Here is a 14,347-nt window from a genome sequence, read left to right as displayed (position 1 = left end):
CTTCATCAACCAAACCAGAGTATGACCTTGTAGAACAGTTAGTGAGGACACCCGCGCTCATCTCCATACTTGAGCTCTTACACATATCCCTCGCTCATAAAGCTATTCTCGACAAAATCTTGAGAGACACCGCCGTTCCTACTGATCTGAACGTGGACCAGTTTCAAGCCATGGTGGGATACCTTTCCATTCCACATTCCCTTACCTTCATAGAAGTTGATGACACCTCCGTAAGTCAGCCACATAATGCACCACTACATGTTGAAGCCTTCATACATAAACATCGAATAAAACGAGTCCTGATAGATGGAGGAGCTAGTCTAAACATTTGTACATTAAGCACAATTAAACAATTGGGATATTCTAATAAAGCCGTGAATTCTACAAACCAAATCACCATCAAGGCATATGATGATGAAGAGCGTTCATCCAAGGGCACAGTCACCTTACCTCTCAGAGTTGGGCCAGTTACAAAGGATGTGGTTTGTCAAGTTCTGGATCTAGATCTCACTTATAACATATTGCTAGGATGTCCTTGGATTCATGAAATGAGGGCAGTCCCATCCACATATCACCAATGCATTAAGTTTCCCCACAATGGAGTCGAGGTAACAGTTAACGGTGATCCTAATCCGTTCGTATACTGCAATAGCCTGAGATCAAAAACTGAGACCATCATTCCTAGTTTCGCGAAGCTGTTCCTTCTTCGACATACATTGATCCTGAGTCGTTAAAACCTTCGACATCAAAGCAAGGTGAGCTTAAAGGCAAATTTAAGGACAAAGGCATGGGGGAATACACTTTAAATCAGACCATGTACTTACGACAAGTCATGAGTTCCCTAAAAGAATATGGAAGACCACATCCTAACAAGCAAGTATCCATCATGATACTCAAATGGGACCCTACTACCTTTCAAAGATGAGGCGAATTGGAAGAGGAAGACCTATACAAAATGCTTTACAAAGACATTGAAGATGACACGCAAGATCACATCAGTCTACCATGTGAGAAATATGGCAAGGGCTTCAAGATTCTACAAAAATTCGGGTATGATGGAAAAAGCCCTCTTGGGTTACGAAAGGAAGGCATCATTGAACCTTTACAACCTAAATTGACTTTCAAAAAGGAATGTTCAAAGGGACTTGGTTTCCTCACTTCCAAGTTACACACTCAAAGGAAAAAAGAAGCCTTACAAATCAAAGCTACTGAAATCCAACAAAAGGATCGTTATTCCACAGACTCCAATGAATGGGAATGGGGTTTAGACAAATCCTCCAGTGACTACAAGCTCATCGAGACATTCAGAGAGCCAGATGAACCCACAGAAGAAGAGGAATTTTATAAAAAGTTTAGAGTTGGCCAAGAAACAACCCATGAGGATTCCACATAGTCCTTGTCTCAAGGTTCTAGGTTGAAATCACATAGGATGAGAACACCTGTCCCAGAATGCGCTACTAGTGATGATAATTTGAATTCGCTCGCGATTAAGACTGATGAGGAGAGTGACATCGATGACCTCGATAATTACCTTGACATACCCGAATATAACTGCATCTTCACTCTTAGCCCTACTAACTTTGAAGACATTAAAGGCCTTCCCCTCATTCACCACCAACTCATTGACTGGGATCATGAAGGACCTGCACAATTCGACACATTCCAAAATGATGAAGCTTTTATTGACTATCTTGGCATACGAGATGATCTTCCCCCTAGGGACCATAAAGCGGGATACACTATAGAACTCAATAGCGCGGCATATTTTGGTGAGGGTGTCGGACCTTCCAGTTGCAAAAATGTGAAAATAAGAACAAACCAAGGGTCTTAAGGCAAAAACCACACTGTGGCGCTATCTGACCCCAAAAAAGTAAAAAGAAAGGACGTATCTGAGGGCGAAAACCTCTCTGAGGCACCCAAAGATGGAAGGCTCAACATTCTCCCAGCATCATATGAGGAAAAGTCATCCATGTTGGTAGAGGAGACTATCAAAACAAACATTGGTACAGAAGAGGTTCCACACAACATATTCTTGGCTCAGTCATTGACAGAGTCCGAAAGGTCAAAATTCATAAGTTTCTTCAAAGAACGACAAATCAACTTTGGATGGTCATACGTTGATATGCCTGGATTAGATCAGAATTTGGTAATGCATCATTTGATAGTCAAACCGGGGGCAAAGCCAGTGAAACAAAAATTAAGAAAAATGCATCCACAAGTGGCATTACTAGTCAAAGCAGAACTTGAGAAATTATTGGATGTCGGATTCATATGCCCAATTGATTATCCCGAATGGATCTCCAATTTAGTACCTATCAGTAAACCAGATCGCAGCATTAGAATATGTATAGATTTCAGAGACATCAACAAAGCTTGTCCAAAGGATGACTTCCCATTACCAAATATTGACTTGATTGTTGATCTCACAGCAGGCCATGAAATGTTATCATTGATGGATGGATTTTCTAGTTATAATCAAATAAGGATTGCACTTGAGGATCAACACAAAACATCATTCACTTGTCCTTGGAGAACTTTTTGCTGGAATGTCATGCCCTTCAGGCTAAAAAATGCAGGTGCTACATATCAAAGAGCCATGACAACTATCTTTCATGATTTCATGCATGTAACCGTGGAAGATTATGTCGACGACCTCTTGGGTAAATCAAAAGATAGAAATAGACATTTGGACATACTTTCAGTCATCTTTGATCAATTGGAAAAATACAAAGTAAGATTAAACCCCAAGAAATGTGTCTTTGGAGTAACCTCCGGGAAACTCCTAGGATTCATTGTATCCAAAAGGGGAATCGAAGCTAATCCAGCAAAAGTCAAAGCCATCTTAGAGATGCAACCACCAAGAAATATCAGTCAACTTCAATCCTTACAAGGGAGACTCCAGTCCATACAAAGATTCATAGCGCAACTTGCAGATAAGTGTAATCCCTTTCAACACCTGCTACATAAAAACATCAAATTCAAATGGGATGATAACTATCAATAGGCTTTCCAGACACTCAAAGATTATCTTTTGAATCCGCCAATTCTGATGCCACCAGTTCCATATCAACCTTTGTTACTATACATATCAGCTACTCCAATAGCATTGGGGGCACTCTTAGCACAACAAATTCCTAAAGGCAAGGAAAAAATAGTATACTATATCAGTCGCACATTGGTGGGATATGAGCTAAACTACACACCAATCGAGCGTGCATGTCTTGTCGTGGTCTTTACTTCATAGAAATTATGACATTACATGCTCACTCATAAGACTAAGTTGGTTGCAAGAATCGATCCGTTGAAATACCTTCTCAATAAAGCAACACTTACTAGGCGACTAGCCAAGTGGGTAATGATCCTGAGTGAATTTGACATCGAGTATGTGGATAGAAAAGCAATAAAAGGACAAGCCATCACAGATCAATTAGCAGATGCTCCCATGATAGATGATGTTCCTCTAAGTTCAAAATTTTCAGATGAATCCATTTTGACAATGTCACAGGCAAAGCCATGGCAACTGTACTTCGACGGCTCATACACATAGCATGGGGCAGGAGTTGGCATCCTCTTTATAACTCCTCAAGGGGACTCTATACCAAAATCATACCGCTTATCATTTCCTTGCACTAACAATATAGTGGAATATGAGGCATTAACAACTGGATTACGAATCGCAGTTCAGTGGAAGATCCAGGAACTTCATGTTTTTGGGGACTCTCAACTTGTCATCCATCAAGCAACTGATGATTACCAGACAAAAGATGAAAAATTAAGACCTTACAAACAAATGGTGGATGACCTAAAACAACACTTCACAAAGATAGATTTTGAGCAGATACCAAGAGAGCAGAATCGCGCCACAGATGCCATGGCTACAATTGCTTCACTGATCGATCTACCTCCAAATGAGACCCACTATGAGTTCTTGGTGGATAACCTTTTGGTTCCTTCATATGAGATCATTCCTACTGAGATGATATGTGTTGTCGGTCCTGAGTCCCAGTTATATGGTTCCATTTTCACATACCTTCATGACAATACCTTACCTCCTGATTTATCAAACAACCAACGTCGCACTTTCATTCGCCAATCCTCTCGATATGTCATTTTAGCTGATATCCTATATCAGTGAGGTCTAGATGGCACTCTTCTTAGATGTTTAGAAAGTGACGAAGCTCAGATTGCATTACGTGAAGTACATGAAGGGATATGTGGTCCATATGCTAGTGGTCCTACTTTGGCCAAGAAACTCATTAGGACTGGATAATACTAGCCCACTATGGAAAAGGACCCATATCAGTTTGTCAAGAAATGTAAGCAATGTCAAATTCATGGAGACCTCATACATGCGCCAGCACAAGAACTGCAACCAATTGCGTCTCCTTGGCCCTTTTGTCAGTGGGGACTCGATCTCATAGGCAAGATTCACCCTCCTTCTTCCAATGGACATAAATTCATTATCACTGTCACAGATTATTTCACAAAATGGATTGAAGTTGTGCCTCTCACACAAGTCACTAGAAAACAGATTGCTACATTCATCCTCAACTATATTATTTGTCGATATGGTATTCCTGTTTCCATTATCACTAATAACGGGCATCCCTTCAAAAATCAGGATGTTCATGAACTCTGTGACCACTTCCATATTTCCCATTGTTTCTCCACACCATATTACCCCCAAGGTAATGGTCAAGCTGAGACGTCTAATAAAACAATCCTTAAAATCCTTAAGAAGACAGTCGACGATGCTGGTCGTAATTGGCATATCCAACTTAATCCTGCACTTTGGGCCTACCGCACAAGTGTCCGCACACCTACAGGAGCTACACCCTATTCACTTGTCTACGACACTGAAGCTATCTTGCCTATTGAGGTCGAGTTACACTCTTTACGGGTCTCTTTGCAAAACATCATCGGTGATGAAGACTATAGGGTCTCTCGCTTACAAGAGCTTGAACTACTGGATGAACGAAGACAAACTGCTTTTAATCATCTCAAGGCTTACCAACAACGAATGAGTCGCAGCTACAATCACAAGGTCAAGCCTCGCACATTTGAGGTAGGTGACTTGGTTCTCAGAGAAAACCCCAAGAATCAGCAAGACAGAGAGAAGAAGGGCAAGTTCGAACCAAACTGGCTTGGTCCTTACATCATTACAACAGCCTATGGATCTGGGGCATATCATCTTTCAACTACAAAAGGTGAACCTTTGGAGGATCCTATCAACAACATGCACTTTCGCAGGTTTTACACATAGCTCTTCGGAATATCCTAATTCAAAAATACAAAAAAATCAAAAAATACAAAAATACAAAAATACAAAAAAAAAATTATAAAACAAAAAAAATCGTTACTTGGTGAAAACCTGGCAAACAGGTGCCTTGTGACACAAAAAATATTGAAAAATTGAAAAAAGTAAGAAAAACATTTCGTCCAACGGTGAAAACCACTTCGGTGGTGCCTTGGGCAAGTACCATGGTGAAAACTGGGTCACCAGTGCCATGCGTAGAGACATTGCTCCTCCCTCCTTCAGGATTCACTTTCATCCTTTCACTTTGCACACACTCACAACCTGTTCGTTCATAATAAACTTACCCATTCCCATCATGGCTTGTTATTGATCTACCCAAGATTGATTAGCCATTCATAATAAACCTCCCTTTTCACTCCCTTTCCATCCATAATAAATCAGATCCTATCTGTGGCTAAGGCAAATCCTACGTCTAGTGATGGGTGTGGAATTGAGAATATCACATGTTTCAAGGAGTACAGTTTCTTCCAGCTTCCTTCAGTCTATTCGTGCACAATTCACAATAAAGTAGCATTTGCATCACAGATCCGCAATAAAGTTTCATCTTCTCCGCAATAAAGTATCAGTTTCATGGATTCAATTAGTTTTAGATGAGACACAGCAGCAACAATGGGCTTCAACAAATCAAATCTTTCAACAGACTCAGACAACATTATGGTTCAGTGCTATCTATCCTTTTTGTGAAAGTAAACATTGTGACCACAATCTAATAGACTTATACAAGTGATAAGAGACACTAAACTTGAGGACTACAGTGGATGTTGGTGTCGAGTCTTGATTTTCTTTTGATTTCATCTTTTTGGTGACATGTCTTTTAGCTTTTCTGGGATGTCTCTAACTAGAGATTCTATCTCTGAGATGTCTTTGACAAGAAAGGCGAGGATGGGGTATCATCACCTATTTGTATTTGCTGTCTGTGGATTGTCTCTTAGTAATGCTATGACTTGTCCAAGGATATGAGGACACTATGAGTCTAGTGTGAACTGGGGCATTCCTTGTTTGTGACTGTCTTATCTCCATGCAAACAGGTACAATGACTTTCTGGGTTGAACAAATATCTCGATTGTCATAACCTACTTGCCATAATAAAGCTCAATGATGATAATGCACAAGAAGCTCTTTCACTTTCATATCTTCTATCTTTCATCCCCCTTTCTTGATTGACTTCCATCATCCTTCTCGAGTCCGCGTAGCCTGCTATCACATGACTGAGTATAATGACATACCAAAAACAATTTGCATTTCATGTAGTTGTACCTGCATTGCCACATATAAGCATTTCATACATATATACAGATATCACAACTGCATCACATCTTGCACACAACACATATTAGCACAATTTACATTGGCATTATCATATTCATCTGCATTACATACATTCACATTTGCATATGCATAACATATAAAGCATAAAAGAACAAAAATATTGCATTTCATTATGTACATATTTGCATCCATATCATAAGCATCACATAAGAACATCTCATCACATAGGTACACATGCATATAGCTGCCGCAAAGATGAATCATCTCATATATATATATAAAGTGTCATGGTACAATGATGTCAAAAATCATATGGCTACAATCACCTGAAGGTGTCTACATCATCATACAAAAATGGTACAATACTGATACATAGGGAGCCCTCTAAGGCTATGATGAACTCCCTCCCTTGGAGCCGCCTGGCCTCGACGGAATCTGAGCCCTCGAAGGACCCGCCCTAGGATCATCCCTCCTGTCCCCTCTATCTGGTGGTGGTGGAGGACACATAACCCCACCACTAGACACCTGTCTCCTCCAACTCCCTCCTGTAGCTATCACTGTCTGCGATGGTCTATGGAAGCTGCTCACCCGTTGATTAGCTAGCACTACACCATAATAGAGATCCCGCCAGTAGGCAATCTCCTCCCTGACTCACAGAACATAGGCATATCTGGCCCCTGTGTCCTCTGCTGCCTATCTCCCAGCCCTCAGTGTTGTCTCAACCTCTGTGTAGTGCTGAATGGTCTGGTCTCGCTCCCGCTCAGTATCTCTGAGCCGCCTCCTAAGCCTATCCCTCTCCCTCTCTAGGTCCTGGAACTCATCTGTCTGTCCCTGACAAATCTCCCTCAGCTCAGTCAGCTCATCCTCCTCTGCATCAGCCCCCTGTGGCTCCCCCTATATGGGTGCTTGCCCTTGTGCTTGTATTGGTACCTGTCCCTGTCCCTGTCCCTGTACCTGCACCTATCTGGGACCCTGTGCTATTGGCACCTGTAGCGGCAATCTACCGCGACCTCTCACCACCCGAACCTGCCTCTCCTCTCCCCCCTCCCTCCACGATGCAACCCTCCTCTCTCCAACTGCCCCCCTCCTCCTCCGTTGGCCTCTGCCCCCATCAGCTCCATCATCATCATCATCCCCACCACCATCTCCCTCAAATAACTCTCCTAGATCTGTCAGGTGTGGGAATGGATGCTCGGCCCAGTAGGCTATATACTCGGCATCCATGCCGACATCCTCGATCTCTGGCCATATGTCCCAGGGTAGGGGCACCATCTCTACTAGCTACGTCACAGCCTGATCATATGATAACAAGGGTTCAAACTATGCCTGATCCCTGACTGTCCATGCATACATGCCTAAACCCTATGGCATCCGCTGAATCCTGCCAAACTGCCTACCAACCCTGTCCACAAGCTGTCTCTCTAGTACATAGGGCATCCGCCCAATCAGGTACCTGCTCCAAAAGGTGTAGGGAAGCTCTACCGCATCATCCTCCCAATCCTTGCATCCCAGGTATGGCCTCCAAATGACCACATCAATATCATCTATCACCCACCACCAGTGCTCTAACCTACCAATCTGTGGCTGCGATGTGATCATATCATACAAGTGAACAAAACTATGCCCGTGACCTCTACCTCTTAAATGTATCGGTCTCATCATTGGCAGATGCTCATAAGCCCACACCTACAATAATGTCACCCCGCAGCCCAATCCCACTGACCCGTGGTACACAAATTGATGTAGTTCATAGTACAGGTGTGCCAGCACACACGGTCCCTAGGCATATCTGGTCTGATGTGTCACCAGTGTCTCCAATGCTCCTCCCCAACCCACAGCCAACCCCCATGTCGCTCTATCAGGACACAGGAACCCACTGATCGCTCCTCCTATCACTGCTGGCAGCGCCAATCCTGTCGCAGTCATAGTGTCCCAAGCCACATGCCCTGCCCTCATCTCCAATCCTGGGTCCTGGAACACTCATCTCAGGGCCTCCCTGTCTCCATTTCGATCGTACGGAGTCAACTCCCCATCGATCGAAATCCTAAGGATCCTGTATACATCCTCAAGGGTGACTGTCATCTCACCCATCGACAAATGGAAAGTACATGTCTCAGAGTGCCACCTCTCTGCCAGTGCAGTCAGCAAACCCATGTTCGTCCAAAACTTAGGCACATACAGAACATGTCTCAATCCCATAGCCTCAATCGCTGCTCGTTCCTCAAGTGTCAACTCAGGTCGCAATCTCTGTGTCGACGGGAATCTTTCCCGTGACTCTAGCATTGGCAAATACTCCTGCAATCAAGCAAATCAATCATGTCAATCATAATGACATTCATTGTTTATCACAAAATGCTACTTTTTTATCTAAATGCATATGGCATTCTATCCTAGTGACACTCCATATTCATCACAAAGTGTTGCTATCTATCCAAGTGACACTCACTGTTCATCACAAAGTGTTGCTTCTATCCTAGTGGTACTCCCTGTTCATCACAAAGTACTACGTGTTTTGCACTCCCTGTTTATCACAAAGTGCTCCTCACATTTGCACTCACTATTCATCACAAAGTGTTGCTCCTATTCTAGTACTCCCTGTTCATCACAAAGTACTATATCTTGGTACTCACTGTTCATCACAAAGTGCCTTGATCTATCCTAGTCTTCCCTAGAGGACCTGCTTGAGTGTATCCTCTCAGCAGCTTATCCAATCGACAGCGTATGTTCATCACAGAACTGTTGATTTGACCTAGAAGACGCAAATTCGCATTTTTTGATATAAACGTGCTTTCTTGACATAAACACGCTTAAAGACTACACAGATGCACCTGCAAGCCACAAACGTGCCTATTCTCTGCACAGACGTGCCTTCTTGGCACAAACGCTCCTACACAGCACAAATGCGGCTGCATTCGACGTAGACGCATTTTCTGGCACAGACGCGCTTGGCACAAACCCAAACGCGCCTAGCAAACATAGACGCGCCTAAGCATTTTTTGACATTTTTGTACTCTATTTCTAAGCGCATTTATTTCTCTATCTACCATGCATTAATGACAAAAATAAATGCATCGAAGTACGAGGCAATTTTTTGGTACTTACCGGCACTCCTGCCTCTGTTGGCCTCTGAAATCGGCGAACGCGGTCAAATCTGTGAACGAAAGCCATCGTTGCTGATTGCTGCTGCTCTTTTCTCGCTCTGCACTCTGCTCTCGTGGATGTATGGATGACAATGAGGATGTATTGTGCCTGTGGTCTATCTTATAGCCTACCCTCGCCCTAGCCCTCGTTTCCCGAGTCGATCTTCGTTATCCCGTGACTTTGTCACTTTATCTAGTCAGTCCATTCTAGCCTCTCTTTCTTATCGAGAGATTGTCTGCGATCTTTTCTGACATTTTCATCCAATCTCTCGAGGGGGCATATCATTCCCATCTTGGGGCAACTCTGTATCAGTTCATCTTATCTTCTTTGAAACAACGCGACAAGCCGCATTGTCTCAAAGAGGGGCAAAATGTAGACACCCAAAATTGTCCAGTCTAATTAAATAAATATTTTATTTATTTAATTATCTAAGCCTAATTCTTCTATTAATTAAATAAATCTTTATTTATTTAATTAATTCATTTATCCTTTTCTAGCTTTATTTCTCATTTAAATAAATACATTTATTTATTTAAATTACCCTTTTTTCTTATTAAATAAATATCTTATTTATTTAATTATTCCACTTCTTCTATTAATTAAATAAATCTTTATTTATTTAATTAATTCATTAGCCTTTTCTACCCATGACACGTGTCATTCATCTCTTAATTCATACACTACCTACCCCTTTCATTATTTTATTATTTCTTCTACCTACCCTCTAATCATAGCTGACCTCCTTTTACACCTCTCAATCTTATCCCTCCATTTCTTATAGTGTCTTCTATTTAAGGAGATGCTTCCTTCATTATCAAACCCTAATGAACTACCTGATCAATTGACTACACTACGATCCTACTTGCAACCACATTCCATTCTTTGTTGAGCTCTTGTGCACATAAAATCTGAGAGCAAATATATCAAGCAAGATCAATGGAGATAGGAAGAATGGAGATCAAAACCCTATTGGACATGTGATGGTATAATCTTTGTGATTTCATTTGATTTGCATTGTCTTAGGTAATCTTCATATGTTATGGTGGATCTTTGTTGTTGTTAGGCTAGGGTTTTGTGGTTGAATTCATTTAGCCTTTCAATTTTGTTATTATTGTTATCCATTTTCACCATATACAGAAGCAATTTAGATGCCCAATCTAAAAAGCATAAAGCTCAAAATGCACAAAAATCAAAGGATCAACATGTCCCCTCAAAATGACATGCTTAAAAGAAATTATGATCCAAAAGAAGGAAAAATAAAAAACTATGTGGATTCCCAAACCACTCAAAGAAGCAATGCATCTCAAAGTAAAATCCAAATTGGCATCCAAACTTGCTAATCCAAAATCTCCATCCATCCATAAGTCCTCCAATTCTCCATCTAACACTCCTCCATTTTCTAAATCCATTTTATTTCCTTATGTCCCAAAATCCACCATCCCAACTCTATCATCCCCCTCTCCTATTTTGGGTCCACATTTCCCAAAATCCACACTTTATCCTCCATCTAATCCAAAATCCTCTCCTCCACTACTCCACCACCCTTCAAGGTGTGTGTCAATGTTGATCCTCCTCAATTTTTTCAAAACCCCATCCATTATCCACCATCCATTTTTCACAATCCCATTCCGTTAGTCCAATCCTTTGCAAATCCTTATCTTCCATCCCCTATCCATTCCATCTCCCCAATTGTTACGAACATCTACAAGCATACCTCTAGTTCAAAGAAAAACTAAGGGATACCATCCATGGAGATAGATTCTTGAGTCCTCCCTTCCTCCTTCACGCATCCACTATCTTCCATATCCACTCATCGTCATCCTTATCCATCCAAACTATTCCAAAAATTCAAAAAAATCAAACAATCAAGAAATATACACAAAAAAAGAGCAAACAATCAAAAATCAGAAAAAAGTAAAGAAAAATCATTTCATCCAATGGTGAAAACCACTTTTTGTGGTGCCTTGCGTAAGTACCATGATGAAAACTTGGCAAACAAGCGTCATGTGCAATTCCCTCATCCTCTTGCACTCTACACTTGAGGGTAAGCTTCATCCATGCAATCGGCCCATCCATCTACATCCTATCTAAGTCCATTCTCCTTTCCTATCTTTGATCTTGACTATCCTATCCATATCCTCTATCTCATATCCCTCATCCTATCAAAATGAATCCTCCATTCTTATCTTTGGTCTTGATCATATAGAGGAAAAATAATGTATATGCATGCATTCTTTGGAAAACAAAAGCCTTGAATCCTCTGCCATCCATATCCATTACACAGTATCCGTCCATCTCATACATTATTATCCACCATATTTCCTATCCTTCATTCCACTACCCTTAGTGGGGCATTTTCCTCCTTTGCATCATAGTCCTTGGGTATTCATCATCCTACCCTTCATCCTTTATTCCTTCATATCCCATCCATATCCATCAACTTGATACATCTGTCTCCTATCCAAACAATATCTCCCTCCCTCCATCCATCCATACTTTTACCAATCCTTGGTTCTCCCTTGTCATTGGTTCTAGTCAAACAAATCCCATCCACCCCATCCTATCCAATTTCTAATCAAATCCTACCTCATCTAATCATATTCTCCATCTCTTCCAATCCAATCATTAATCCCATCCCCAATCCAATCCTACTCAATCATTTATCCCCCTTTTCATCCTATCTAATCATTTATTCTTCTTCCAATCCTATCCAATCCATCAAATTGAGCTTTTCCCATCTACCTAAGCTTACACTAACTTGTGCCTAATCCAAACACCCATCCATCCTGTAATAATCAAATCCAAGCAAAAATCCTCTCATCTGTAGACCTTGCACATCCAACTTGTCTTTTGTCATCTATCAATTTAAGCTTATCAACATAATTAATTGATTTAATTGTGTTATCCGTATTCCTCCTGGTGTTAATTAAATATAATTTAATTAATCTTGTCACTATTGTCCAATAATTAATTTATCAAATAAATAAATTATTCCCCTATTCTTCTAAAGTCCCTCCAATAATCATTTCCTCTTAAACCACTCAGTTAATTAATTCTAATTAATTAACCTAGTCATGTGATTCCTACAAATCACTTTTCCTAATCCCACTCAACCTAATTAATTCTTCTAGAATCACTCTTAATCTCACTTATTATTATTTCTCCAATTTTAAATGCCCACTCATGTCACATCAACATTGAGCCTCTCAAAGAAATTCAAATTTCTTCGAGTCCCTCCATGCATCCTTTATTTTGGAATTTTTAATTGCTCTCCCCTTTCCCCAAGGAATTTTATATTCTTGTTTATTTTCCCAAGGCATCCTTGATCCATTCCCACGATTTCAAATCAATCTCAACCCTCCATAACCAAATCAATCTTGGCCCTTCATTGGCCTCCTCCAATCTATAAATTGGAGGATCATTTCCTTACAAAAGGATCCACTTCCTCTATAGCATTCTCATGCTACCAATTCTCTCTTATATTCTCCTCTATCAAATCCTTATCATGTCCTCATAATCCTTCAAGCCATCAATATGTTGGAATCGAAGAACATTGAGAGAGGGGGGTTGGCGGGTGTGAATCAGTGTTTTGCAGAAATGTTCAATTTTAATCTTATTATAACATGCATTCACCAATCAGTATACCGATATATATATAATTGAAAGAAGTAAAGCAATCAATGAACCAATCACACACATGAATACCATAACGCAGAGAATTTATACGTGGAAAACCTCAAAGAGGAAAAACCACAGTGGGATTTGTGACCCACAATATCAATCCACTGGCCATATGAAAAGATATTACATAATATGAGGGCCTGCACATGTAGGAAGGCTTACCACCTAGAGCACTCTGCTCAACACAAAGGAGTCTCACTAACTACAGTCACTTTGAATAAGAAAACATAAAATTGAACTCATTTAATGCATCTGTTATGCCTGATTGAGTTCTGGCTAAAGCTCTGACTGTTCTGGTTCTGAAACCCTAAACCCTTACCGGAATAACCTTCGCATCCAAAATCATCTACAGATCATCACACAATATTGATCTCATACATAAATGACCTCATACACATGATCTTAACATTACTAACAACATCACATACTCATATATCAAAAGTGATCTAACAACTGACCTATATACCCTTACAGTCCTTCATGACTCATGTTGGCTTACATAGATATTACAATATGATTATACATGTTGGCTCATTACATATATACATAAATAACAAAATAAATTGTCAATTTCTAGATCTCCCAATGATTTCGGCCTCCAATATCGGTACCTTGTATGTAAATCATGTCGGCCTCCAATGTCGATATTCATAGAATCCTTCCTACCAGTGAAGATACTTGTCGATGTCAGTGAAGTACCAAACCAAAGAATGAAGCTGGAACATGTTGTCATCAATGACAACATATGAAACCAATCAAATGAGCGTCAATTTCCAACAATCTCCCCCTTTGGCATTGATGGCAACACTCATGTGAAAAATGATAATGGTTTCCATCTATCGGATTCACCCTAAGGCTGCTCCCCCTAAGTTGAATATTCATCTGTAATCATGATATGTACAAATACTCCTTATCTCTTGATGTCAAGGATATATTTTT

This window comes from Cryptomeria japonica, chromosome 10 (genome assembly GCF_030272615.1).
Source record: "Cryptomeria japonica chromosome 10, Sugi_1.0, whole genome shotgun sequence".
NCBI classification, from domain to species: domain Eukaryota; kingdom Viridiplantae; phylum Streptophyta; class Pinopsida; order Cupressales; family Cupressaceae; genus Cryptomeria; species Cryptomeria japonica.
The sequence above is the reverse complement of the archived record's forward strand: the minus strand, read 5'-3'. Positions refer to the sequence as shown.